This window comes from Babylonia areolata, chromosome 10 (assembly GCF_041734735.1).
Source record: "Babylonia areolata isolate BAREFJ2019XMU chromosome 10, ASM4173473v1, whole genome shotgun sequence".
Lineage (NCBI taxonomy): Eukaryota > Metazoa > Mollusca > Gastropoda > Neogastropoda > Buccinidae > Babylonia > Babylonia areolata.
Window position 1 is genome coordinate 15,486,052 of NC_134885.1, and position 27,106 is coordinate 15,513,157.

The following is a 27,106-nucleotide window of genomic DNA, read 5'->3' on the forward strand; positions in this document are numbered from 1 at the left end:
TGGGTTTGCGATTCTCCAACAAAAAACCAAAAACCAAACGAGAGAGAGGGGTTTTTTCCCCCCCAACACACAGCTGGCATCCATGGAAAAAAACGTTACTTTTTTTTTTTTTGCTTCATTTTCTTCCTCAAATTTGAGCAAAAGCAAAGTTACTGTAAAGATAAACATGCCCCCACGTTTGCCCAAATTAAATGCTTTTGTTTTTTTAAGGCTTTCCCCCGACTGGTTGCACAAAAAAGTTCGTCTGCTATTCTTTTTAATTTTTTTGTCGACGTTTGAAACCCGCAGGGGTGCCCGTGTGTAAATGGGGAACAAAGGGGAAGTCCCAAAATTTTGACCCATGGCTTTTTGGGCACATTTTTGACAATTAAAAAAAAAGCCCAAAATAATGATAAAAGAATTAAAGTAATAAAAAAGGGAAATTTGTATTATACTCCATGTTTTTGGGGATACAAAATACTTAAACCCTGGTTTAAAAATTTACAAACAAAGGGCCTTTTTGGTTTTTCTCTGCCCTTGGGCCCCAAATTTTGGGGCAGCCCAAGGTCAAGCCCCGGGCCCCTTTTTAGCCAATAAAACGCCTCAAAAAAGCTATAAGCGCTGAATCAATTCCGGTGGGGCCCTTTAAAAAAAATGCCCCATGAAAACACGGCGGAAAACGCCGGGGATGGACCCGGGGGGCCCCGGGGATTCAGTTTTACTTGGGAAGTATAGGGTTTTACCAAACATGGCGTGCGAAATTTGGGCCCCAAACGGGGAAAACCCAAAAGGTCTAGTTTGCCCTCAGTTTTAAATGGTACCGTATATGACACCAAAATATTAATTTTAAATGATCGCCAAACCCGACCGGGTTTTTAATTTTTGGTTTTTTAAAACAGAAAATGCACCTTTAAAAAACATTTAACCCCTTTTTTGGACGGGAAGGGAAAGCTCACCCCCATTTCCCCACCAAAACGGGAAATTGGTTTCGGACGAAAGGAAAAGGAAAGCAATTTTCCCAAAAGTAAATTCCATCTGGGGCTGTTAACCCCGAGATTTTTTTGTTTTGCCAAAGCAGAGTGTGCTATTCTGGGTCACTCCACTATCGAAACAGTGTGACTGGTTAGTCTGGGATGTGTGGCCTGTCTCGCACACACGCTGACAAAGTCACTGAACCCGGTCGTCTGCTCGTGTGCCAGCCCTTGTTAGCAGAGCGGCCTTTCTCAGATGTTGTGAAGCGAACAAGGCAGTGAGGCCAATGTTTTAGGGTTGCCGAAAGTACTTGAAATGCTACAAACTGAAGGGTCAGACATTGAAGAGGTGGATGATGACGAAGAAGAAAGTGATTTAATGCAGAAAGCGAGCATGGGTATGGTGATTCGGGGGAGAAAAATTGGACAGTATTTTCTACATATGGCAAAACTGTAAAAATAAGATGAGAAATTTGATTTTTTTTTATATGTAATGGCTCAACACGTATTAAACCAGTTCTGAAAGTTTCATTTTCTTACACAGTATTTGTATTTTTTGTAATTTTTTCCAAACCCTTACAAATGGGTCGTCTGTGGGGAAAAGCAAGGGAGAAAACTTGTCGTCTTTCTTCAAACAAAAAAACAACAGCCACCTTCATCACCACATCAAAATACAATAGTAATATGTAAAATATGTATTGTGACCATGATGATTATACAGATGATGCTGACATGGAGCTGATATTATGAAATTTATATGGATAAGGAATAAAGACTTTCCCAACAATGTGAACAAACATGTTGAGGTTTGGTAAACCTACACAATACATCAGTGCTATTTAACTCACTCAGTACGGCCAGTCCTCTCTTCTCCTCTACACAGACCCCTCGGATGTCCAGTGGGTGTCTCAATGACCCAACCTTTAGCTTCCGTCGTCAGAAATGTGGTATTCTTTGTCAACATTCATGTCTTCAGTATAACAGCCTTCCGCTTGCAATATTTTGATGATGGTAATTGGGGTGAAACGCTGTTAACGTCTTCTCTTTCGCCGTTCGTATGGAAAGAGTTAACTTAATTTCTGTAGAGCATATAGGAAGAGTCATGGCAGGATCAGTTAGGAATTGGACCCCTGATGAGGTGATCAGGGTTCAAGCCCTGTTTTGACATCAGTAGTGTTGGAAGGCATTTTACTCGGATTTTCCTCACTCCAGCCAGATATGAATGGGAATCCAACTTCAGCTGGGAAAGGTTAGAATGGTGGAAGGAGAGGATTGGGCCCCACAAGTACTAGATAAAGATGATAAGAGTTCACTGCCCAAAAAGGCTACAGGACCTTTACACTAAAGGCCATCTGTTTTCCATAGGTACCTCACATCTGGTGAATACCTAGCCCCGGTAATATTTTACATCTTTGCTTCATCATTTTGGATCTGTACATTCTTCACACACACACACACACACACACACACACAAAACCTGGATCATGTCACTGAGGCACAAACACAGATCTTGATTAACATGTTCTCCAAGAGAGAAGAAGGTGGGGAAAAGCACCAGTGAATGTCCCCTTTATTTCACTATTCTGTCACGACTGGCTTACAGAATTTGTACATAGTTTAACATTCCCTCCCCCTTTGTTGTCAAAATAACACTCCCTCCTCCCATCCCCAAAACAAAGGGGGGAAGGCAACATTTGGCTTTGAGCATTTTGGTCCTTTTCACCGCATAACTGTTATGCTACAAGAGTCCCAAGATCTGTCACTGATCCTGTCATACATAATATAGGACAGGCCGTAATTCCTGCACAAGACTGTGTGGTCATTTAGGTATGGATCTTTGTATTTAATGGTAACAAAAATAATAATTGGGATGGCAGTCTGATACAAGAGACTATGATATATAAAACACACACATAGTGAAATAAACATACACACTGAGGAATATAAATACAAAGCCTTTTTTTTCTTTTTTTTTACAAGCAAAACATAACACAAAATAATCTCAAAAACCATTGAAATGAAAGAACAGGTACTCCACACACACAAAATCCATGCTTTCAGCGGTGAACGATGACTAGCTGCGAAGACTTGATAAACAAAAAAAGCAAGACTGATCATATCAAAAGAAGCATCCATAAATTCATTTACTGTTCCATGTGAAGTTGAGAAACCCATGAAAAGCACAGAAAACATAGAGGAGAAAACAATGGGCAAAAGTAAATGAGGAAAAGAGTGAAAGAGTGAGCCCTGTCACACCACACCATGAACTGACAGTGACCTTGCTACCTTTGTACACCATTGTCTTTCACACAGACAAAAATGAAGGGGAAACAACAGACAGCTGTTATGCCTTTGTGTATGATTCATTGCTGAAAACACGGCAAGGAAACCCTACTCATTTCTTTTCAGTGGGCTTCACAAGTTTGTTCCTGACTCACTACTAAGGTCTTTTAACTGGGCTGACGCATGATAAAGTTTGATATGACATCTTTCCATTATGTCGTCACATCATTGAAATAAATTGTAATGACCAAGACTTTTCCTGGCTCACTACTAAAGCCTTTTAACTGGGGCTGACACATGATGAAGCTTGATATGACATCTTTCCATTATGTCTTTGTCAGATCATTAAAATAAATTGTAACGACTAAGACTTATTTGTCTGTGACAATTGAGGAAACTCAGCTGTCAAATTCTATGAGGTATAATGAGAAATTCCTGTTTATAAATTCTATACACATAAACACATGTACACACCTCTCTCTCTCTGTCATCCACCATGGATCAGTCTGAAGTGAATCTCTTTCCTGACAATGGAAGGGAACACAAAATGATCAACATACACAGGAAACAAACTACAGACACAAATCAAGTGGCATACACAGAGGTATGTGTAAAAATATACAAATGCAATCATATGTGTGGTAAAATAGCATGCAATAGTAAAAAAATTTTTCTGATGATGGCAGAAAGTGACATATCAAGAAAGGGTAGACACAATATCCTGTTGTTGTTTTTTCTGATGACAACCAAAAGTGACAATCAAGAAAGGGTAGATGCCATTTTATGTTTTTTCTGATGACAGAAAGTGACAGATATCAAGAAAAGGTAGATGCAATATGTTCTTCTCATGACAGAAAGTGGCAAATACCAAGAAAGGGTAGATGCAATGTTTTTCTGATGATAACAGAAAATGACAAATATCAATAAGGATAGGTGCCATATCATGTTTATCTGATGACAAAAGTGACAGATATCAAGAAAAGGTAGATGCAATATGTTTTTCTGATGATGACAGAGTGATGGATATCAAGAAATGGTAGATGCAATATTATGTTGTTTTTTCTGATGATGACAGAAAGTGACATATCAAGTATGGGTATAGATACCGTAACATATTTTTCTGATGACAACAGAAATTGACAGATATCCACCTGAAAAACAACAACAACAAAAAAAACATGTTCAGCGGGTTCTGAGCTGCAGACAAATACTGTACAGCAAAGTCTACAGAACTCAAAGCAAAAATAGCAAAAACCAAAAAAATATTAGGGAAAGATTGAGAAAACAAATGGCAGTCAACAGGACTAAGGCTCAGTCTTTGTGAATCAAACAATGAAACCAATATATAACAATGCTTCCATTAGGTTTGAGTATTCTAATGTAAATTCAGGTCATGTAAATGGAGCTACTTTGTTTCTTTGTGTTTTCTTCCACCTTCAATACTAATTACAAACATATCTTTCATATCATATTTGTACACATTCCCAAAATGCTTCAAGAGAAAACGAAAATATATGCTGAAGCAGTTTAAGATAATGAACTCCTAAGTTTAGTGATTCCAGCATGTTATATGACTAACTGAACATGCAGGTGCAGTCCAATGCAAGCCAATTCTGCTGGGACACATGAAAGACCAGTGCATAATTCTATGTGCATGCTGAAAGATTGAAGATTTGATGTGGCATTGATACACATGTAACATGAGCCACAGTTGAAGCCGATGCCAAAACTGATTCAATTACACATAGGGCACACTGGATTATAAGGCAAACTGGTAAAATGGTACAGCCTTGTAGCCTGAAATGACAGTACCGGGTAATCCTACCACAGCGACTTTTTCACTGCAGGTAAGCTACCCATGTAGCAGCTTTAACAGATGTATAGCCTCTATACTTCATTTCTGTTAAAATAAGTAAAAATTCAGTCATTCTTAAAGGGATTTCACTGACATCAACAACAATCAAAGTACGTACTTTGTTTCACTAACTGAACAAAGATGCATATGTGTGTGTGTGTGTGTGTGTGTGTGTGTGTGTGTAAAAAAACCTTCACATGCAAGTGTGTGAGAATGTGCGAGTGTGTAAATGTGTTTTTGTGCAACCTTTCTTAACAAAAAAGAAAATTCAAAATGGAAAAAAAAAGAAATGTCATTCCAAGGGAAAACTGCTCACACTAATTATCTTTACCATTTACCCCACATTTCATTTGTGTGTGGCAGAGGTAAAGTAAACAGACTGATACCCTATCTTTTTCATTCACAGACTACACAGGTGAGGCACAGCTGTAGGTGGAACCACAATAACATGCTGATGGTGGGTGGTACAACACAGTCTGAACTGTTTATATGACCCCACCATCTCAACAGATGGTGAATCAGAATGCTGATGCTGCATCCTCCTGCTGCACTCAGTGGCAGATCCTTTCTGTCATTTCTCTCTGAAAGAAAAACAATACAATAAGCATTAATCAACAGGACGTGCTTCCGCATCAAATGATAAAACCATATATTACTGTAAAATATGGTTTTTATTCAGATGCATTCAACATAGATATTTCATTCACCCTACAAGAAACATTCCATGTCTCGGCTAAGTAGCTGGTACACTGCATGTGTTGAAATTAGAATTATAACAGGTACCACTGAACATCACCAAAGTGTTGTGTGCAAGCTGCATTATATAGATTATTATTTCTGAATGTGTTATTGCAGTATATAGCACAGTGATATACTTTTTTCTTCTTCTATTATCTTAATATTCAATAGTTTGCAAGGATTACTAGCGTGGTTTTCCCATTTTTCTCATAATTTTCTCAGCAAATAGTGAGCAGAATATATCAGCAATGAAATGGTTAAATTAGTAAGTCTTCTTCAGAGGCAGCGGAGTTTTGTTGCTTGAAGAATTTGTCTTTTTTCAACTGGATTTCCTCTTTAAGTTTGAGTTTGAGTTAAAATGTAACCTGTTGCCTGCCAACGTCTAATTCTATGTTATCAAAATGCACCTGCACTAACTAATGACATGTAAGTACTTAAGTTTCATTTCAGGAATCTTCCGAATTCTAACCCCTAGGCTGCCTGTATGATGAGATATCTCGTCAGTGAAAGTGACAAGATAACTCAACATTGAAATATTTGGACTTTTCCCTGGTTTGTATTTAGTTCTTTGAATATTTAGTTCTTTGACAAAAACACTGGTAGCTTTAGCTTGGGGAATCTTTCGAGATTCTATTGATAGCTAGAAACCCCATCTTAGTTATGAGGTAATAATGATAATAATGGATACTTATATAGCACATTATCCAGAAATCTGCTCTAGGTGCTTTACAAAAAACACTTTGTTAACATAAAACATTACATCTATGTTACATTCACACACCAAAATGTGACTACACACACACACACACGCACACACACACACACACACACACTGCATACATACATTTTAACATACATGTGTATCTAACAGCTACCCTAACACATACGCACACATAGGCAGGCACAAACTTACATAAACGCACGCACACACAATACACATTCATATACATGCATGTAGTTATGTACACATACACATGTATACACATATAGTCAAGCACAGCTAACGCAAAGGAAGTGGACCTGCCACAATTGAACTTACTGCTGAGGGAAAAGGTGAGTTTTGAGACGAGATTTAAAAGATGCAAGGGAATCAGAATGACGGAGGTTATCAGGGAGCTTGTTCCGTGTCTTTGGCGATTGAAAAGAAAACGATCTGTGTCCATAGGTCTGTCTTCTGACGTGAGGTATCCTGAGAAGTCGAGTATCAGAGGAAGAACGGAACTGGTGAGATGGGGTATAGCTATGGAGGAGTTCAGAAAGATACCTGGGGCCAGATCCGTTGACTGCAGAAAAGGTCAGAGTGGATAGCTTATAGTCTATTCGATAAGAAACAGACAACCAGTGGAGAGACTGAAGGAGAGGAGAAACATGGTCAAATTTAGAAGCTATGCAAATGAGTCTGGCAGCGTTATTCTGAATTCGTTGGAGTCTGTCTAACAGATATTTGGGAAGGCCAGCCAAAAGTTGCAGTAATCCAATCTTGAAAGAACCAGAGAGCATACAAGTGTCTTGGTTGCATCGGTTGAGAGATAGTGGCAGATAGAGCCGATTCTACACAGTTCCAAATAGGCAACTTTACAGATATTCAAAATGTGCTGTTGGAAGGAAAGAGACTGGTCTAGGATTACACCAAGACTGTGAACAGAAAGAGAAAGTGAAACAGGTGTGCTATTGATCAGAACAGAGTCAGAAAAGGAAGAATGTTGATGAAACTTCTTTGGACAGGCTATCATAAATTCAGTCTTATCATCATTTAGTTGCAGCTTGTTGAGAGTCATCCAGTCCTTTAGACCAGCAATGCACTCCTGTGTTCGAGTCACCAGTGCATCAAATTCAGCTGTGGAAGCCGACTGATAAAGGTAATGCTTTATTTGAACAATTTGGTAAGGTTACTCGTTTTGCCTGGTTCATCACGCGCTCAGGAAAACAGCGACATTCCACTAAAGCTCTGAGAATGACATGCACCAAAACGACCAAAGTTGCCTTCTTTAGCTGACGCATCAAATAGAAGAAGAAGACAGTGAACCACTTTTATTGGACGATTCGATAGAAAATAAAGGGATTGATGTAGACCATTGCAAGATCAGCGATCAGTGAGTGACGCTGTACATTGCAGACGCCGCCCTCATTACTGACAGTGTTGATGACTGAAAACTAAACTGTGAGAGTACGAGCATTGTTTTCAATGCAACTCTGTGTTCGTTCTTTAATTTAGCATCTTTTCACTGTCAGTGATATTAGATCAACTCAGTGTGTGCGTGTGTGTGTGTGTGTGTGTGTGTGTGTTCAAACTAGCTCTGTATCAGCATGTGTGTGTTTGCGCACATGCATGTTTGTGCACATGTGCAAGCATGTGTATGTGTGCGCGAAAGAAAGTGTGTGTATGTATGCATGTTTTTTCTTTTCAATGCAACACTGTGTGAGTATGTGTGTGTGTGTGTGTGTGTGTGTGTGTGTGTATGTATGTGTGTGTAATGGTGAGTGTTTGGGTGGTTTGCGCGCGCCTGTGTGTGTGTGTAAGTGTGTGTGTGTGTGTTCAGTTCAATACTGTGTGATAGTGCACTCTCGCATGTGTGTGTGTGAGACAGGCAGGCAGACAGACAGAGAGAGAACATGACAGAGAGGGAGAGAGGCAGAGAGAGAAAGAGAGAGAGAAAGGAGTCCCTTTCTTTCAGCTCATGACAATGCAACCACAGACACACACACACTCACACAAACACACACACAATGGGTGGAAAGCTGGAGTACTGACGTCACGCAATAGAGAAATACAGCCAAGTAAAAATGAAGAGAATGGCAATTGTGAAGCATATGTACTGACATCCAAACGAGAGACAAACAGCACACGCATTTGAACAAAATATAATACTACATGTATGTATGCACGGATGATTATTTTGGTGCACTGGCTATAGATATCAGATCTAAACAACTTTACTACCTGCAGAAATAAAAGTGTACTGCTGTGTCATATGATGATGTAATTTCAGCACAAAACACATTAATGTCAAATGATTTGAAGGTTTTTGTTGTGTGCGCATGCGTGTGTGTGTGTGTGTGTGTGTGTGTGTGTGTGAGTGTGTGTGTGTTGTTTTTTCATGCCGTTTTTCACAGTGGTCTCAACACGTGCCACAGAGACAACTGACTTCAATCAACCACCATGGTTAGGTCACATATCCGAATATGGCTCTCTGACAAGTCACTCTCTTCTCAAAGCCTCTTTACTACAGGGTTTATGAATGTAAATTATGGACTGAAGAGCTTTTCTGTTTTTTAGTGTATTTAAAGGAAATTTTCTTCCTAAAATTACATTTAAGTAACATACTTACCGTGACCCACTAGTGCCGACTCCGGCAGGGGTCTGACATTCCTGTCCTGTGCAAACTACTATCCGTCTATGCGGAGAAAAAAAAAAGTAGCTACAGCTGATAACCTCCCTAAGTATGTTACCTCCCCTGTGTATCCATGACTAGCGCCCTCTTTTTACGGCAATTCGCCGCAACCAGTGCAGCGTGCAGGGAGAACAGAAAGCAAGGAGGAACGGGAGGGTCTTAAATGTGGGTCACGGTAAGTATGTTACTTAAACATAATTTTAGGAAGAAAATTTCCTTTTAATTACACATACTTAACAGTGACCCACTAGTGCAGAATGGCGCGACAAGGTGGAGGGTTCGTCTGTTCTATTGTCAGTGCACTGCGATGGCCTGTTGTGTGACCACCGCAGAGGCAACACCTCTTGAGCCATCATCCCTAAAGTGATAGACGTCCCTCAAGTAGAATTCAATGAAGGTAGCAGGGTTTTTCCAGCAAGCAGCCTCCATGTCTTGTAGCCATGCTGAGTGGGAAAAGGCAAGGGAAGAGGACTATGCTCTGACTTCATGAGCTCTGGCTGAGGGGGCATGCGTAAAGGGGTCTGAGTTTGAGTGGGTGAGCTGGCAACACCACTCGCCAGGGGCAATGGGGCTCAGAGATAGGGTGTACTGTGTCACCTAAGGATATCAGTGCGGGCAAAGTAGACTGAGGCCCACAGCTGTATTGTAGGGGACCACAGCTGTGCTGATAAATGTAGCACAAAGAGAATCAGGTCAGTGTGATGAATCCACACTTTACTGAGAGCCCTTCGAATCAAAGGAAGGGAAGGAAATGCGTACCCTATAGGGTTGTCTCACTTGAGTGTGGTTGAGCGTCATTGCAAGGAGGTGCACATGTGGCTTGATATGATGATTCCACATCAGTTGTGGGCCGATAGTGGAAATCATATATGTTTGAAGGAAACTGTGGCATGAGACAGAGATAGCCCACCATGTTGGGCTTGTCTTAGGCGTGACAGCCAGATCTGTAGAGCTCCTCCATGCGAGCTGACAGGCGATGGGCGTCCCCCCCGCCACTTTTTTGTTGCTGCCAAAAAACAGCACTGGCATGTTGCCTATGCATAGAATGGCGGACATTTGGCAACAAGAGACTTGAGGTCCCTGGTGTCTCTGGGACAAGGCTGTGTAATTGCCCAGGCAGGTACCATCACGAAGGGGCATACAGAAGGTTTGTTGGCTTCTCTACCTGAGTGTGGCATGTTGGAATTAAATTAAATTAAAATATGGTGCTTAGAGCCTCGCCGACCACTAAGGCCATCTCAAGGCTATCGCCGCGTCAATAACTACTACAAGGATAAAAAAACAACCAATTAAAACGAGTCACCACTTCAAACTTTCCACTCCAAAGTTAAAAAAACTTCCATAGTTTAAAACCTTCAAATCTGGTTAAAAATGTTCACTTCTTTTAAGAAGTCCATCAGCGCCCACGGAGGGACATCACGAAACAAAGTCTTCAAAGAAACCGCCGTGTAATGTCTGCGTCTAACGTCATGCAGATCCCAACAGTCAAGGAGCACGTGTTTCACAGTGAGAGGCTCATCACAGGGAATGCATCGAGGGGCCTCCTCCCCCTTCAACAAGTAAGAATGAGTAAAAAAAAGTGTGCCCCGTACGCAGTCTGCACAGCACAGACTCCTCCTTTCTGTTCTTCACCCCCGAAGGGAGGGTCTCTTTTAGGTCCGGACAGATCTGGAAGAGCTTGTTGTCCGTCTGGGTGTTCCACTCCTCTTGCCAAAGATCCTTAACGTAAGTGTTCACCTTCCGCTTCATGTCTCTATAGGGTACAAAGGATCTGGAAAATTCTTTCTTTACAGCGTTCCTGGCCAGCAGGTCCGCCCTTTTGTTACCACGAATGCCAACATGTCCGGGAACCCAGGCCAACACAACCTCGTATCCTTTCTTCGTTGCGAGAGTAAAATCTTCATAAAATTCCAGCAGTTTGGGATGAGTGATATTCCTGCAGGCGATCGCCTCCAGGGCTGACAAGGAGTCGGAAAAGATCATGAATCTCTTTTGTTTCGAAGAGAGAACCATTTTTACCGCCAGAACCAGTGCGGTCAGTTCCGCAGTGTACACCGAGCTGTCAGACAGGATGTGTTCCGTTGAGGGCCGGTCAGGAAAGGCGGGACAGAACGCAGATGCAGCGACTCCGTCCTCTGACTTGGAACCGTCAGTGAAGATGCTTTGAAAAGTGGGGAATTTGTGGCAAAGTTCCGAAAAGTAAGTTCTGTAGGCCAGAGAACTGGTGGTGTCTTTACGGTATGAGGCCAGATCGAATCGGACCTCAGGTGTTGTAAAGGTCCACGGAGGGCTGTCAGGGAACTTAGAGAAATCTGAGATGCCACCGACATCCAGACCGGCATTTTCTAAGTGCGGCTGAATGCGGAGTCCGAGAGGAGGTATGCAGTTTGGGTTGTCTGTAAATTTCTTATTGAAAGGGTTGTTGAATACAGCGTCGTAAGCAGGGTTTGTAGGTTCAGAAAACAATTTCAAATAATAATTCAGGGTCAGCTTCAGTCTGCGGTTGGAGAGAGGCGGTTCCCCCGCCTCTGCGTACAGGCTGTGCACAGGGGTGGTGCGGAAAGCACCTAAGCTGAGACGGAGCCCTTGGTGGTGTACAGGGTCCAACAGTTTCAGGTAGGACGGTCTGGCCGAGCCGTATACTACACTTCCATAATCCAGTTTGGACCGGACCAGGGCTCTGTAGAGGTGCAAGAGAGTTCTCTTATCAGCACCCCAGTTCGTGTGTGCCACAACTCGGATGATGTTCAGGGCTTTTTGGCAAGATACTTTCAGCTGTTTAATATGGCTGAGGAAGTTCAGCTTCTGATCAAAGACGACCCCTAAAAATCTGGCTTCCTTGACCGCTGGGATGGTGGATTTTCCCAGACGGATTTCAGGGTCCGGATAGAACTGGCGAAAATTATGAAAATGGATGCATTCAGTTTTGGAGGACGAAAATGTGAAGCCATTCTCCTCTGCCCAACACTGGATTTTGTTGACGCAGAGCTGAAGCCGTCGCTGGATGCTGGCGTACGTGCTGCCAGTTGCATATAAGGCAAAATCGTCCACGAACAGCGAGCTGTCCGATCCCTTCTGAACGGATTGAACGATGTCATTAATTTTTATGCTGAAAAGAGCCGGCGCCAGGATGCTCCCTTGCGGGACACCCAGCTCCTGCTCGTGAATGTCGGACAGGGTGGTGCCGAGTCTCACCTGGAATTGTCTGTCTTGTAAAAAAATTGTGGATGAACTGAGGCAGGTGTCCTCGGAAGCCGAGCTTGTTCAAGTCCGAGAGAATACCAAATTTCCAGGTGGTATCGTAAGCTTTCTCCAAGTCAAAAAATATGGCCACCACATGTTGTTTGTTTACGAAGGCATTTCTTACAGTGGTTTCCAGACGAACCAGATGGTCAACGGTAGAGCGATGCTTGCGGAAACCGCACTGTTCTTTCGCCAGAAGGCCGTCGGTCTCTAGTTTCCACATCAGTCTACCGTTGACCATCTTCTCCATCAGTTTGCAAATGCAGCTGGTCAGTGCAATTGGGCGGTAGTTGGAGGGGTTCGAGGGGTCTTTTCCCGGTTTCGGCAGCGGGATTATGAGGGCTTTCCGCCAGGAGGGTGGAAAAAAGCCTGTGACCCAGATGTGGTTATAAACTTTAAGCAGGGTGTCCAGACAGGTTTGGGGAAGGTGCTTTAAGAGTTTATAATGGACCTCGTCCATTCCTGGACAGAAATCCGTACAGGTCTGAAGGGCAGATTTAAGTTCATTCATTGTGAAAGGAAGGTTGTAATTCTCTGTGCTGTCGGAAAAGAAGTTACATGGTGTTTTTTCTGACAGGTTTTTGGTTTTAAGAAACCGAGCAGATTTGTTAGCAGATCTCGAGTTCTGTTCAATTGTGGAGGCAAGCAAATTGGCAACTGCTTTCTTCTCTGTGACCAGAGCGTCTGAAAGTTTAAGATGATGAAAGGTCGGGCATACGTTTTTGCCCTTAATTCTTTTTAAAACCCTCCACACTTTCTTCTTGGGTGTGTTGGAGGTTAAGGAAGAGCAAAAATCCCTCCATGACTTCCTCTGGCTCTTTTTAAAAACATACCTGGCTTTCGCCCTCAGCTGTTGATGGGTTCGAACGCTATCGGTCTCCGGTCTCCGAAAGACGCGTCGCTGCGCTCTCTTCCGAGACTTACGGGCCTCCCGACATTCCGCGTTGAACCAGGGCGTTCTAGGCACCTGAGGCTTGGAGGTAGACGATGGGACTGCTGCTTTGGCGCAATCTAAAACGATCCGAGTCAGAGTGTCAGCAGGGTCCTTGCTTTTCAATACTGTTTCTTCCTGCAGCTCCGCTCTTATCTTCTTGGTAAAAAAACTCCAGTCTGCTTTGTCATAGTTCAGGCGGTCAGGCAGAGAGTCACCTTCTCCATCTGTGAGGCGGAGGACGACAGGAAAGTGGTCACTCCCGTGCAGATCGTTGTACACTTTCCACTCGTAGTCCAGGACCAACGATGGATCGCAGACCGACATATCTAAACACGAGAGCTTTCCAGAGGACAGATGAAGGTAAGTGGGAGACTTGTCGTTAAGACAGCACAAGTCCATGTCGGAAAGAAGGTTTTCCAAGAGAAGACCTCGGGCTGATGTCATCTCACTTCCCCAGAGCGGGGAGGGTCCATTGAAGTCGCCCAACAGTAAAAACGGACGTGGGAGCTGGTCGACCAGGTTCATGAGGTCCTGCCTCAGAACACGGACGGAAGGAGGAAGGTAGAGAGAGCAGACAGTGATGGTTTTCTCAAGTGTGACTCTGACTGCCACCGCCTGTAAAGGGGTGCTTAAAAGAACTGTTCTGTATAAAAGAGCGACACCTCCCGTCAATCCCTCTTGCTTCGGTTGAGCGGGTTTAAAAACGGAGTTAAAACCAGAGAGAGATAAAACCTTGCCATCTCTTTGCAGAGTCTCCTGCAGCGCCAGCACTGAAGGTTTCAAAGCACGACAAAGCAGCTGGAGTTCCTGAAAATTGGCTTAGAACCCCCGGATGTTCCAGTGGATCACTGCCATTAAAAAGGTTAAAAAAATAAAGCAGCAGCCTATTCCATCACTACCCCCTGCTCCTCTGCTTGCGGTGGCTCAAGGTCGGCCAGGATGGAGTATTTATTTTTAGAAATTACTTTTTCGGATTCTGACCGAGTCGGAATATCCACCACCTCGGCCCCTCCCGATCCCGCCGAGGCCGCAACCCTCCCCTCCTTGAGTTTTGGAGGTACGGGGGGCTTCCGGCCACTTCCGCCAGCCCTAGGGCCAGGCAGACGAGAGGCAGGGCGAGGGGTGCCGGGGGGTGGGGTGGGGCGGGAGGCGGACAATGTGCCTCCGCCCGAGGTTTTCCACTCCCGCCCAGCAGCCCCTGAGGGCTGCCGCACAGGATGGGAAGGGGTGGACACGGCGCCTCCACCCAAGGCCAACGGTTCCGACGAGGTGGGTAAGTTGTCCGTCTGCATCCCTGTGGACGTCGTCTGGACCGCGACGTCCACCGTCCTGGGTCTGACGACAGAGGCGTACGACGCCTTAGGCGACGCGGCCTCCACCTGTTTCTTTGCCTCAAAGAAGGATATCTTCTTTTCTGTCTTGACCTTCTGGATTTGTTTTTCTTTTTTCCAGGTGGGGCAGTCTTTCGATGAGGACGGGTGGCCACCTCTGCAGTTCGCACACCGGGCTGCACTGACGCAATCGCCCTGGTGCGCCGCCTTCGAACAGGTGCCACACGCCTCTTCCTCTTTGCATCGGTCTCTCACGTGTCCAAATTTCTGGCATTTAAAACATCTCAGAGGGGACGGCACATACAGGCTTACACTAACTATCAGGTATCCAACTCGAATGTCCTTGGGGACATCCGGGCAGCAGAAGGTGAGGAAGAAAGTGTTGGTCGGGACTCTGTCCGACCCCTTCCTCACCGTCACCCTGTACACGTCGGTCACTCCCTGAGAGGACAGCTCGCTCTTGATTTCAGCCTCAGACACACCTTTCAACTCCGGGCATCTGATGACACCCTTTGAGCAGTTGAGACCTTTGTGAGGGGAAACCTTCACCGCCCTATCCACGAAAGTGGTCGCCTTGAGAAGGAGCTGTGTCTGCCTTTTGGACTCTGTCTGCACTAAAAATGCTCCGCTCCTCAGCCTCTTGATGGATTTCAGCGATCCTGCCAGACACTGAAAGCCCTTCTGGATAGCGAAGGGGCTGAGAGCCGACAACGGCTTGTCGTCATCAGCGCCCTCCATCACAAGCCACGATGGCCAAAATCCAGAGCTCTCAACGACCTCCGAATCGGAGTCTGAGTCGTCCGTTCCTTGTCATCGTCTTTTTCCAGAGTTAGGGGTGTGTGATTTTTTGGAAGTCATGTTGAAAAAAATGTAAATTCATCCCTCCCTTACCCACCCACCATGGGGTCCAACTTAGGGGCCAGGGTCAAGGGAACACCAGCTTGACCCCTTCCAGGTTTCGGGAGGGATATACGACCAACAGTCTAGCTCCAACGTGTTCCCCCCCGATCATGCCCAGCTCCCGGGGACAGAGAACCGAGCACTACGGGGGTTATCTTCGCTAGCCACTAAACTGCCAGTCTTGACCCAGCCCCACGAAGGGGTAGCCGATTGACACACACGGGCCAATGTGTGCCGCCTGTCTTAGGAGAGGTCCGAGCCAAAGGGATGTGTTGAGAGCAGCGTGCTCTCTCAATCCCCAGGATCTCATTCCCCTCCATCACAGGTCGCGCCGCACGGCAAACACGGCGGGCCTGAAGAAGGCCGCAGAGAAAAAAGAATGTGGAAAAGAAGGCTTGATGGGGAGCTGAGGACAGAAAAGAGGCGGTAAAAAGAAGAATAGAGAACAGCGAAAGGGACAGTGGGTCACGTTTAGTTTGGGCCTCACTCACGACCTGTTCGGCATGGGAAGCCCTATCAGGGGCATCAGTACAAAACCACCACTTATTCAGCCCGAACAGCTACGATGGCTATGTAGGCTGTCAATTAAGACCTGGGACCAGAGCACTAAACCCCAAGAAGCACTGATGCCCCCGCCGACATAGCTCGCTCGATCACTGGCCACTAAGCCTCCCGACCACGACAAGGTAGTGACCCTCCCGGGAGAGGGTCAAGAGAACGCCAGCCTGACCCCCTCCAGGTTTCGGGAGGTGGCATGTTGGAGCAACCTGCAGAAAGTTGTCGGCAGTCAATGGCTGGGTTGGATCAGGCTGTGGGAGTGCACTTCATGTGCCTCCAGGTCACTGAGTCTCATTCTGTGGTGGAATTCCTAATGGAAGAGGGTTTCCATGGGGAAAATTTTTGCTGAAGGTTCTTTAGTGAGAAAGGAGACCGGATCCATGACCGGCCTCTAGCTCTATGTGGTGCGCACTAAGTATGGGATGGAGCTGGGCGGGGGAAGGGAGAAAAGTGCTTCTAGATGTGTTGTACTGGCCATTTACATCAAATCAATGATCTGACATATGTTTACAGTATGGCCAACAGCAAAGTGAGAGCTGTATTATCAGTGGTTTCTTAATTGCAAAGGGAAATTGTTTGCAGCTTAGTCTTTCATGAAGGACTATGTCTCTCACACTAGAAGTCAAATTGCACTGGGACTTAGTGCTGTAGCCATTGGAATGAGGAAGTTGAATCTTGTGGCGAAGAGATCCACATGTGGTTTGTGCCAATGGTCCCAGATCGGTTGAAGTGTCGAGTGTGACAGGGTCCACTCCGTTTGGAGTATGGTGTGGGATCTGCTGAGGTAATCTGTGAGAATGTTCAGCTTACCAGGGACATGTCATGCTGTCAGGTGGATGTTGTGTTCCTGACACCAGAGGTGGACTGTCTCTGTACGCAGGGGCAGCTGGTGTAAGTGTGCCCCCCCCCACCCCCCCTGTTTGTTTAGATAGCATGCTACCGTCGTGTTGTCCATGCACAGCATGATTGACCTGTGCAAGACATGGGGGAGGAAGTGCTGGAGGGCCAGGAAGACCGCCTCCAGCTCCAGCTTGTTGACGTGCCATGACTGCTGTTGTGGGGTCCAAGTCCCCGACACTGTGTGGTTCTCCATGTGTGCACCCCAGCCCATGTTGAAAGCATCTGTGTGCAGATGCATCCGGTGTTGGGTTCGAGATCGGAACCCTGGCCTTGAGCCATTGCATGTCCATCCAGCGCTGGGTCGACTGTGAGAATCAAGTGCCCAGAGGTACACAGGTGTCCCATGTCTGTAAAGACTGGGACCACCTGTCCTGGAAGTGTCGCTGAAATGGAGAAGTGTACCCCATGCCAAGCGTGGGGCGTGATGGTCTCCTGCCCCGTGGACAGTCTTTAGGCCTGATAAAACTTGGAAGGCGATGTGTGACATCCATTAATGGAAGGGCCAGCTGGGATGTATATCCCGTGTGAAACTGAACACGACAACATTAGTGCGAAGCTAGCGTTGTTCTAGGCAGTATTTAGGCCTCGAAAACTAGGAAGGAGAAGACTGACATCCTATCCCATTAATGGTATGGCCAGCTAGGAAGTACTGGCCATGTGAGACATATCACAACCATAGTAGTAAGAAGCTGGGGTTGCGCTGGGCAGTTTTTAGGCCTGATAAAGCTTGAGAGGCGAAGACCAACATCCATCAACGGCAGGGCCAGCTAGGATGTAGTGCCCTTGAGAAGCTGTTGACACAACCATAGTGGTGCAAACCCAGGGTTGTTGTAGGCAAATGAGTTGGGTTGCCTTGTCCTTCCTTGTACCAAGAGAGGGCATCCTTAGCCCTGTGGGTGGGAAGAGAGTGTGTGAGGGTCCCTAAGGACCAGCCACTACCGATATATGAAGGAGCAGGCTTGAATGAGGCAGTTTTGTCTTTGAGTACAGTCATCCTCCGAAAGCAAGGTAGGGATGTATTTATGAAAATGAATACATATATGTGCAAAGGGATATATATAAACTTCCATCAACTCGAGTGATGATGTCAGGAATATGCCAATGACAAGAGATCGAGGCACAAGAAATAAGCGGCTGTACAAGCATACGTGTAGCATGTACAGATATACCCAAGTAAATGGGTAAGTGTCCATAATCAGTAATGGAAAGGAATCTGTGTATGCACATATATAAGAATGTACATACACATATGAATATTGTGCCAGTATGTGGACGCACAGCTCTGGGTATTGTGTACAGAATGACACAAATGCAAATGTGCATATATTCCTATGTAGGGAATCTCAATGAATAGAGACAGAAATATAAGTGTACATGTTAATATGAAAATCATATGAACATAAACCATAAGCGCACACACGTGTATACTGAGGGATAAGTATACATCTATATACGTAAAAAGAAATGTGTATAAATATAGCAAGATAATACATATATAATATATATGTGTGTGTGTGTGTGTATTTTTTTGGGGGGTGGGGTGGGGGTGGGGGTCGTTGTTGTTGTTGATTTTGATAATAAATCAAAAAGAATAGAAAGGTAAATATTGTGATTTATTTCATGTTATTGTGTATAACAAGAAAAGAATGGTAATAGGACTTGTTTCCTGCAGAAGACTGCGTGCAAGTGTGGGGTTATGAAGAACCCAAAAGTTCAGTGGCACATAGCCTGAGAAACAGCAAGAAAAGTGCATGTGCTGTGCAAACTTGTGCAGAGCCCAGGAATGGGCAGCAGGACCCAATGAGAATCTGAAAAAACATCGTTGGTGGACAGCACTGGGGGCAGGAGTGAGATGCTGTGTAGGCGGAAGGGAAGTAACTACATCATCAACCGCCTTGGTTACTAATGCGGAGTTGCCTCCCTTGGCGCTGATAATTGGTGAAAAGGATGGTGTCTTCAGAGCACATATCCCCTGGTGTGACATTTTCTCGCTAAAGAGGGAGGATGCGTGTGGGAGTCCGTAGTTCGATGCCACCGTAACCGACACAGGTGAATACGGCCTCAAGGGGAATAAATATAATGTCCCTTAGTGCCGTGGGCATCCCTACCCAAATCGGTCGCCATTGGACGTGAGATGGTCGGGGCCTGGGGCATGACAGTGCCGTAATCCAGTGTTATGGACGTCGTGGACGAGGGGGTGGCAAGTCCGTTGGCTTGCCGTGGGATGTGCATTCCCCTGTAGCTGAACAGTGGTCCAACTTCGTGAATAGCTCCTGTGAGAGGACCGACGTTCGGCTGTTGTGTGTTGACAGATAAAGGGATAGACAAGATCGGCCCGAGCACTGCCAAGTGGCAGGATCAAGTTATCAAGAGGCACTCCGACGTGGAAGTCCGATATTAGTCTGGGTAACAGCAGAGTTAGGCGGTGGGGCAGAAGAAACCAGCACTGCTGAAGTTCAATGGGCCGTGCACATACCTGCTCTGTGGCACCGGAAAGCAGAGTGGTGCATAACTGCTGCAGCAAGTTAGCAATGAGTTGCTGGTTGTTTGGTTGAGCACCTTGCTGAGACGCTATTAGTGGATGGGAAACAGCAGCAACCGGCAGTGTGGCAGATGGGGTCATTACAGCATAGCTTTGAGGGACTGTGCACACACCTGCACTGTGTGTGGTTCGTCCATCGGGATCGACGAGGACCATCTAGTCATTATGGGGGTGGGTGGGTTGGGCTCTGTGGGTGCACAGATGACTGGTCAGGCCAATCCGCGCCCGGAAGGTTCTGATGCAGTGTGGACAGGGGATGGTGGCGGCTGTCAGGGACTTGCTGGCACTGCTTTTCCTGGCCTGTCTGCGTTGCTCTGCTGCAGCGATTCTGTTGGCCTCACAGGAACTGGCGTCTCTGTGGACAGCTGAACGCCACTTTGGTCTGTCCATTGCATTCAGCTCCCATGTGTCGTGGCTGATGTTGAAGGCCTTCAGAGAAGCTTTCAGAGTGTCTTTGAAGCGCTTCTTTTGGCCTCCATGGGAGCGCTTGCCATGTTGAAGTTGGCCGTACAGCAGTTTCTTGGGGAGCCGGTGGTCTGGCATGCGAACTACATGGCCTGCCCAGCGCAACTGGGCCTGCATCAAGATGGTGTAGATGCTGGGCAAGTTTGCACAAGTGAGCATCTCTGTGTCAGGGATCTTCTCTTGCCACTTTATGCCGAGAGGCTGGTGGTGTGGAAGTGGTTCAGCTTTTTGGCGTGGCATTTGTAGACCATCCATGATTCACATCCATAGAGCAGTGTGGTGAGAACTATGGCCTTGTATACTTTGAGCTTCGTCTCCAGGGTGATGCCTCTCCTGTTCCAAATGTTCTTATGGAGTCTGCCGAAGGCAGCGCTGGCTTTGGCGAGTCTGGCATTCACCTCGTCGTCGATAACAACTGTGTGAGAGAGTGTACTGCCCAGGTATGTGAACTTGTCCACCGCATTCAGTCGTTGCCCGTTGATGAAGATGTTTGGTTCAATGTAAGGCTTTCGTGGAGCTGGCTGGTGCATCACCTCAGTCTTCTTTGTGCTGACTGTGAGGCCAAAGTTGTCACAGGCAGCAGAGAACTTGTCGACACTGTGTTGCATGTCAGCTTCGGAGGCAGTGTTGACAGCGCAGTCATCAGCAAACAGGAAGTCGTTGACGGTGTCTGTCCTCACCTTGGTTTTTGCTTGAAGCCTCCTGAGGTTAAAGAGTGAGCCATCTGTGCAGTACCTGATGCCAATGCCTACATCAGCGTTTCTTAAGGCATCTGTCAGCATGGCTGAAAACATGAGACTGAAGAGGGTGGGGGTAAGAACACACTCTTGCTTGACTCCGTTGGAGACAGGGAATGGTTCTGAAGTCTCTCCGTTGTCTTGGACTCGGGCCAGCATCCCATCATGTAGTTGCTGTATGATGGTGATGAACTTTCTGGGACATCCGTACTTTGCCATGATTCTCCAAAGGCCATCTCTGCTAACAGTATCGAAGGCCTTGGCCAGATCAACATAGGTGGAGTAAAGGTTGGCGTTCTGTTCCTGACACTTCTCCTGGAGCTGCCTGGCAGCAAACACCATGTCGATAGTCCCGCGCTCTTTCCGGAAGCCACACTGGCTCTCTGGTAGGAGACCTTGCTCAAGGTGTGCTATGAGACGGTTGAGTAGCACTCTGGCCAGAGTCTTGCCTGCGACGGACAGCGAGATATTCCACGATGGTTGTCACAGGCCTGACGATTTCCTTTGCGCTTGTCCAGGTGTATGATGGAAGCGTCTTTGAAGTCCTGTGGAACTGCCTCATGCTGCCAGATGAGCTGGAACAGCTGATGAAGCTTCTCAGTCAGCGCCATACCACCTTCTTTGTAGACCTCAGCTGGAATGAAGTCTGAGCCAGGGGCTTTGCCATTGGATAGCAGACGGATAGCTTTCTGGGTCTCCTCCAAAGTTGGAATGGCATCCAACGACTCACTGACTGGCACCTGGGGGAGTCGGTCGATGGCTTCATCATTGATGGTGGAGGGGCAGTTCAGTACGCTGTCAAAGTGTTCAGCCCATCTCTCAAGGATCCCATCCTTGTCAGTGATCAGGGTAGAACCATCAGCACTGAGGAGTGGAGCAGATCCGGAGGTGGTGGGACCATAGACTTCTTTCAGGCCGTTATAGAAGTTCTTCATGTTGTTCCTGTCTGCAAAGCCCTGGATCTCATCAGCTTTGTTGCTCAACCAGGAATCCTGCATCTGCGCAGCTTCAGCTGGATGGTGCTGCGTGCGCTCTTCAGTATGTCTTTCTTTGACTGTGACTTGGGATCTTCAATGTGGGCTCTGTAGGCTTGGCATTTGTCTTCTAGCAGCTGCTTGATCTCAGTGCAGTTCTCATCAAACCAGTCTTTGTGCTTCCTGACAGAAGGCCCCAGGCACTCCATGGCAGTGTTGTACACCGTCTCATGCAGTGCGCCCCATGTTGCCTCCACATTCTGGTTGTCCAGCACGGTGGACTCAAGGCGTTCCTCCAGGGTGTCAGCAAAGCTCTGCTTGATGTTGCCTAGCTCCAGCTTGTTGACATTCAGGCGTTTGAGTGCTTTCATGCCCTGAGGCTGTCTCTTGGGCTGGATGTGGAGGTTGAGCTTGGAGATGATAAGGCGGTGGTCTGTCCAGCACTTGGCGCCGCACATGGCCCTCGTGACTCGTACGTCCTGCCTGTCCCTCTTCCTGACGATGATAAAGTCGATGAGATGCCAATGCCCAGAGCGAGGATGCATCCATGACGTCCTGTTACGGGTAGGGAGGCAGAAGATGGTGTTTGTGATAAGAAGGTTGTGCTTAGCACATGTCTGGAGAAGTAGTTGGCCATTGCTGTTACAGTTACCAACTCCATGCTTCCCAATCACGCCTTCCCAGGAGGTGCTGTCACAACCAACTCTCGCGTTAAAGTCACCAAGAATGATGAGCTTGTCTGCGTTGGGAACAGTGGTGATGACAGCCTTCAGGTCCTCGTAGAACTTGTCCTTGATCTCATCCGGGTTGGTCATGGTGGGCGCGTAGGCGCTGACAATGGTGGTAAACTTCTTCCCGTTGCATATAGGGAGTTTCATCGTCATCAGGCGATCATTCACTCCTTTCGGGGGGCCAGCCAGCTTGCCAACGATGGTTGTCTTCACTGCAAAGCCAACTCCAGCCTCACGTCTCTCTTCAGGTCTGCAACCACTCCAAAAGAAGGTGTAGCCTGCGCCTCGCTCACAGAGTTCGCCTTCTTCTGCCACTCTGGTCTCACTTAAGGCAGCAATGTCGATGTTGTACCTGGCTAATTCACTCATAATGAGTGCTGTGCGTCTCTGTGGTCTGGCTGAGTCGCCTCTGTCCAAAAGCATACGCATATTCCATGTGGCAATGGTCAATGGGGTGCTCCTTGTTTTCTTCTTTCTTTCCTTTGTGTGTCGACCGCTTGAGTAGGGTCCCTGTCAGCCGCAGTATGCTGACTAGGGTGGTGTGGAGCAGGCAATGTTTAGGGCACCTTTTCTAGCCCCTTCCTCATGCCATGGAGGTGAGCAGTGCTGTCCTGAAGAGGGCTGTTCAGTCGCTCAGGGGGCTGCCGATCTCCACCGCTGCTCCAGTCGGTGAAAAACGACCCTATGGCCTGAGCCGCCTGTGTGCAGGTCCGCGGCTACGACTGCCAGTGTACCCACACCTGTCGCTTCGTCGCTCGCCTGTCGCCACAGGGCTTGGGGAAAATGATGGTATGGGATGAATGATGACTGATGACTTGTGTGATGACTTTGTTTATAGTGAGGAAGAGTTGCGCACCATCGACCTCACTCTCTTGTCCGAGACCGTCTGTATCCAGTGGCAAGACGAGGTCAAGACGACTGGAGATGGAAACGGATGCAGTGGATGACAAGGATGTCCTATGTGCCTCATCCTGCCCTCAGCACTCCACAGTGCTCTGCTGCAACCGCCTTCTTCTCCGTTGAATTCCGCAGAGTCCGCCGGATCCAGTCTTCACATGCTTGGGTAGACAAGCCCTAACTCACCGAGGGTTTGAGAGCAGTCGGCTACCCTCACCTAGTTTAGCCAACCTGTCAAAGCCGTTGCCTGGGGGTTGGGCGCTGCCGCATGCTAGCAGCTTCTAGGACCCATAGGTGAGAGCTGGGTGCCGATGGGGACCAACAGAGGACAAACCACTCCCGGAAGAGCGTGACAAGCCCCCCCTATAGAGGTACTACCCCTCCCATGCACCCCCTAACCCCCATGCACCTGCACTGTAGAGGAGCAGTGCCGGTGCAAGGGAAATAACTGTGGCGATCACCGGCAAGGGTGCCGAAGCAGGGGTTGTCTCCCTTAGATCAGCTCTAGACAAGGGGTAGGGTGCATGCGTATGGGCGAGCGTGTCCCCTAGTGGTCCACCTTCCTCCCTACGTATGGGTAGGGCATCTCTACTCGCCTCAGTTGCCAGTGGATTTGAGACGGTCGAGGCATGCCGCGTGGGGGGTCGCGTGATCCAATGTCGCAGCCGCCACCACGAACGTATCGCACATAGGACCCAGTCTACCGTGCGGATCCAAAGCAAGCATATGGTGTTGTTTCCCCAAAGGGATTGTGGCACATTCCATTAGCGCAACTGTGGGTATGGGTAAAGAGACAGAGGAGGTCAACTCATGCACTGCCCACTGGCAGGGCCGAGAAAACGCGGATCGCGTCGAGTCCGTTCGCGGATCGATAAAAATGGCATTATAGACGCCACTGACCTGAGTGTGGGGCAACAAACCTCTAGAAGTCACCGGAGGAGGTGTAGGAGGTGGTGGAGGTCTGGAGTCGACCGGAGGGAGCGGAGGAAGTGGAGGAGGCGGCGGGTTGGCGATGTTGAGAGGGCCAGGAGTAGAGGGCCCAGAGTGTCAGCGAATCGATTGTGATCGCGCCTTAATTTTAGCCCAATCGCCCAATTGAGCTATATAATTATGTGACCTGGTTGAAGACATAATTTGACAAAAAACAAGAACGCCAGATAATCGACAGACAGACAGAAAATACGAAAAAACTTAGCCATATGAAGAGCACAGGAGTCAAGATGGCTGCCGGAAAAAGAGGGCGCTAGTCAGGGATACACTGGGGAGGTAACCTACTTAGGGAGGTTATCGGCCGTAGCTACTTTTGTTTTCTCTGCATAGGCAGGTAGAAGTTTGCACAGGACAGGAATGTCAGACCCCTGCCGGAGTCTGCACTAGTGGGTCACGGTTAAGTATGTGTAATTAAATTCAGATTCAGATCCATGCACACAATGTGGAAAAAAGTACGGCACTGAGTGGTGTTTTCAAACATTCTTTCAAGCATAGGCCTACAGTTCGCTGCACTTTGAATCAAGTAGGAATCCTAAAAAGTAAATGTCATCATATCTTATGTACAGTCATGAATTACGATCCAAAGTTCTGGTATTCTACACATTTTAAGCCTACCATTCACTCACAGTTGCAGTAGAAATGTAATCACCAAACTGTTGTTTTAGTTCAGTTTTTTGGGGAGAAATAGAAATCCATACACACACACACACACACATCCTTCATGTGCCACGCCCACTCACCTAATGCTCACTTTCATCCAATATCAGACAGGCGCAACAGCCGATTAATGCGTTGGACTTTCAATCTGAGGGTCCCGGGTTCGAATCTTGATAATGCCGCTTGGTGGAGGTTTTTCTGATCTACCAGGTCAACATATGTGCAGACCTACTTGTGCCTGAACCCCGTGCGTGTGCATATGCAAGCAGAAGATCAAATACACATTTTAAAGATCCTGCAATCGATGTCAGCATTCAGTGGGTTATGGAAACAAGTACATACCCAGCATGCACACCTCTGACAACAGAGTATGGCTGCCTACAGGGTGGGGTAAAAATGGTAATACACATAAAAGCCCACTCATGTACATAAGAGTGAACGTGGGAGTTGCAGCCCACAAATGAAGAAGAAGAAGAAGACAATATCAAAGAGGTTAAACAGTGACCAGTTGGCACACAGTGCAGGTGTAGGTGGGTGAGTATTGCTCAGAATTTTGCCTGACATTGTAATTGTGGCACTTATGTTCTATTTTTTCTTCTCTTCAGTTTATCCTCATACATGAGGAGTTTGGTTAAATATACTTACCATGTATGCATACTGATGCAAACCAGACCTTTGAATTGTCTCTGCACAAGATTCAGTGCTATATAAATGCCATTATTATTATTATTATTAGGCCTACCTGTTTGCTCCTCTTGGCCAAAATTCCGTGGCAATTCAGTGATAAGATGTCTCGCTAATAGTTCGCCATCTGCTAGCCAATCAAACACAATTTCCAGCAGGAGCTAATTACTCATTCTAATGGCCAGTAAAGAAACGCCCCATGTGAAGCACAGCAAGAACCGTAGGGACGGACAGGCAGGCATGAGTTTGACATGGTAAGTTTATTTAACTAAACAGGGAGTACAATACCATCTCCTCATTTTAGTGTCATACACTGTACCATGTCAAACTGATGCAAAATTCAAAGCAAAAGGAGGAGGGCAGTGCCTACTGGCTCGCATGGGGAGCCCTTGTAACAGTAACAGCTGAGTTAGCCATGACAAAGGAAACCCCTAGGAACCATCTGCCCTGATCATACAGAATTCCCTGAGGTGGAAAATGATGAAGGGAATCTCCAAATGGTAGAAGGCTACCTCCAAATCCTGTCAAACCAAAGAGGCACAGAGTTCTGACAGATGGCCAAGTGGCAATAGCACATGTCTCATGTGCTCTCAGAATCAAGTACCTAGGGAACTGAAAACGCCTTAGGTTCCGACCTGTGGGCATTCCAACCCGACTTTCTGAACCACCAAGGGCAGGATCGGGAAGGAAGGAAAAAAAAGCTTAAGCAGTCAGCTTATTCAGTTTATAATCCAGACACATTAAACTTACCACTGAGATTATGTTTGTGTTCACTGAACCAAACTCCAGTGAAGGAAAAATCAGAGTAAATGCAGGATGTCAGTGGATGTCTTAAAGGCACTATGGCAACATTTTGAGGATGTCAACTGACATCTCAAATGGAACTGAACAGGTTAAACTGAAGAAAGAATAACAGCAACACAATGCTGACATACAGAACTCCCCATGAACAATGCCGTCAGTAGCTCCTTTTGTGGACTTGTATCATCAGAGGAAACTATCCTTTCCGATGACAATGGATGAAACAGATCCAGAATATGATGTTTGTGACATCTGTTATTCCATCTTTTCTGTGAAATGGGATGGGGACAGGCTTGGATGATGAAAGTTTCATAACATTGTTTTTAATCATGTTTTTTTTTTTCATTTGCTATTACTGAACTGCTGCCTTCTTTTAAATGAAAGAATGTAAACTTCACCAAACCTGTACAACTGAGCAAGAATATGCAAATACATCTGCTCAACAATAACTCTTACCAGAGGTTCCAGTTCCTTCTTGTCAATCAGATTGTACTCCGTGACAAAGTAATAGAAGTGTTTGTAACACGTGTTAATGTGCGCCTCC

At 46.5% G+C, this 27,106-nt stretch overlaps 1 long non-coding RNA gene across 1 annotated transcript; it reads right to left on the minus strand.

Annotated features, from left to right (window-relative positions):
- Positions 1–2,464: 2,464 nt before the first annotated feature.
- Positions 2,465–27,106, minus strand: LOC143286822 (uncharacterized). Its single transcript, XR_013055861.1, has 2 exons — positions 27,019–27,106; positions 2,465–5,669 (listed from the first exon to the last, which is right to left on the minus strand). It is a non-coding gene; the product is annotated as an uncharacterized LOC143286822 (long non-coding RNA).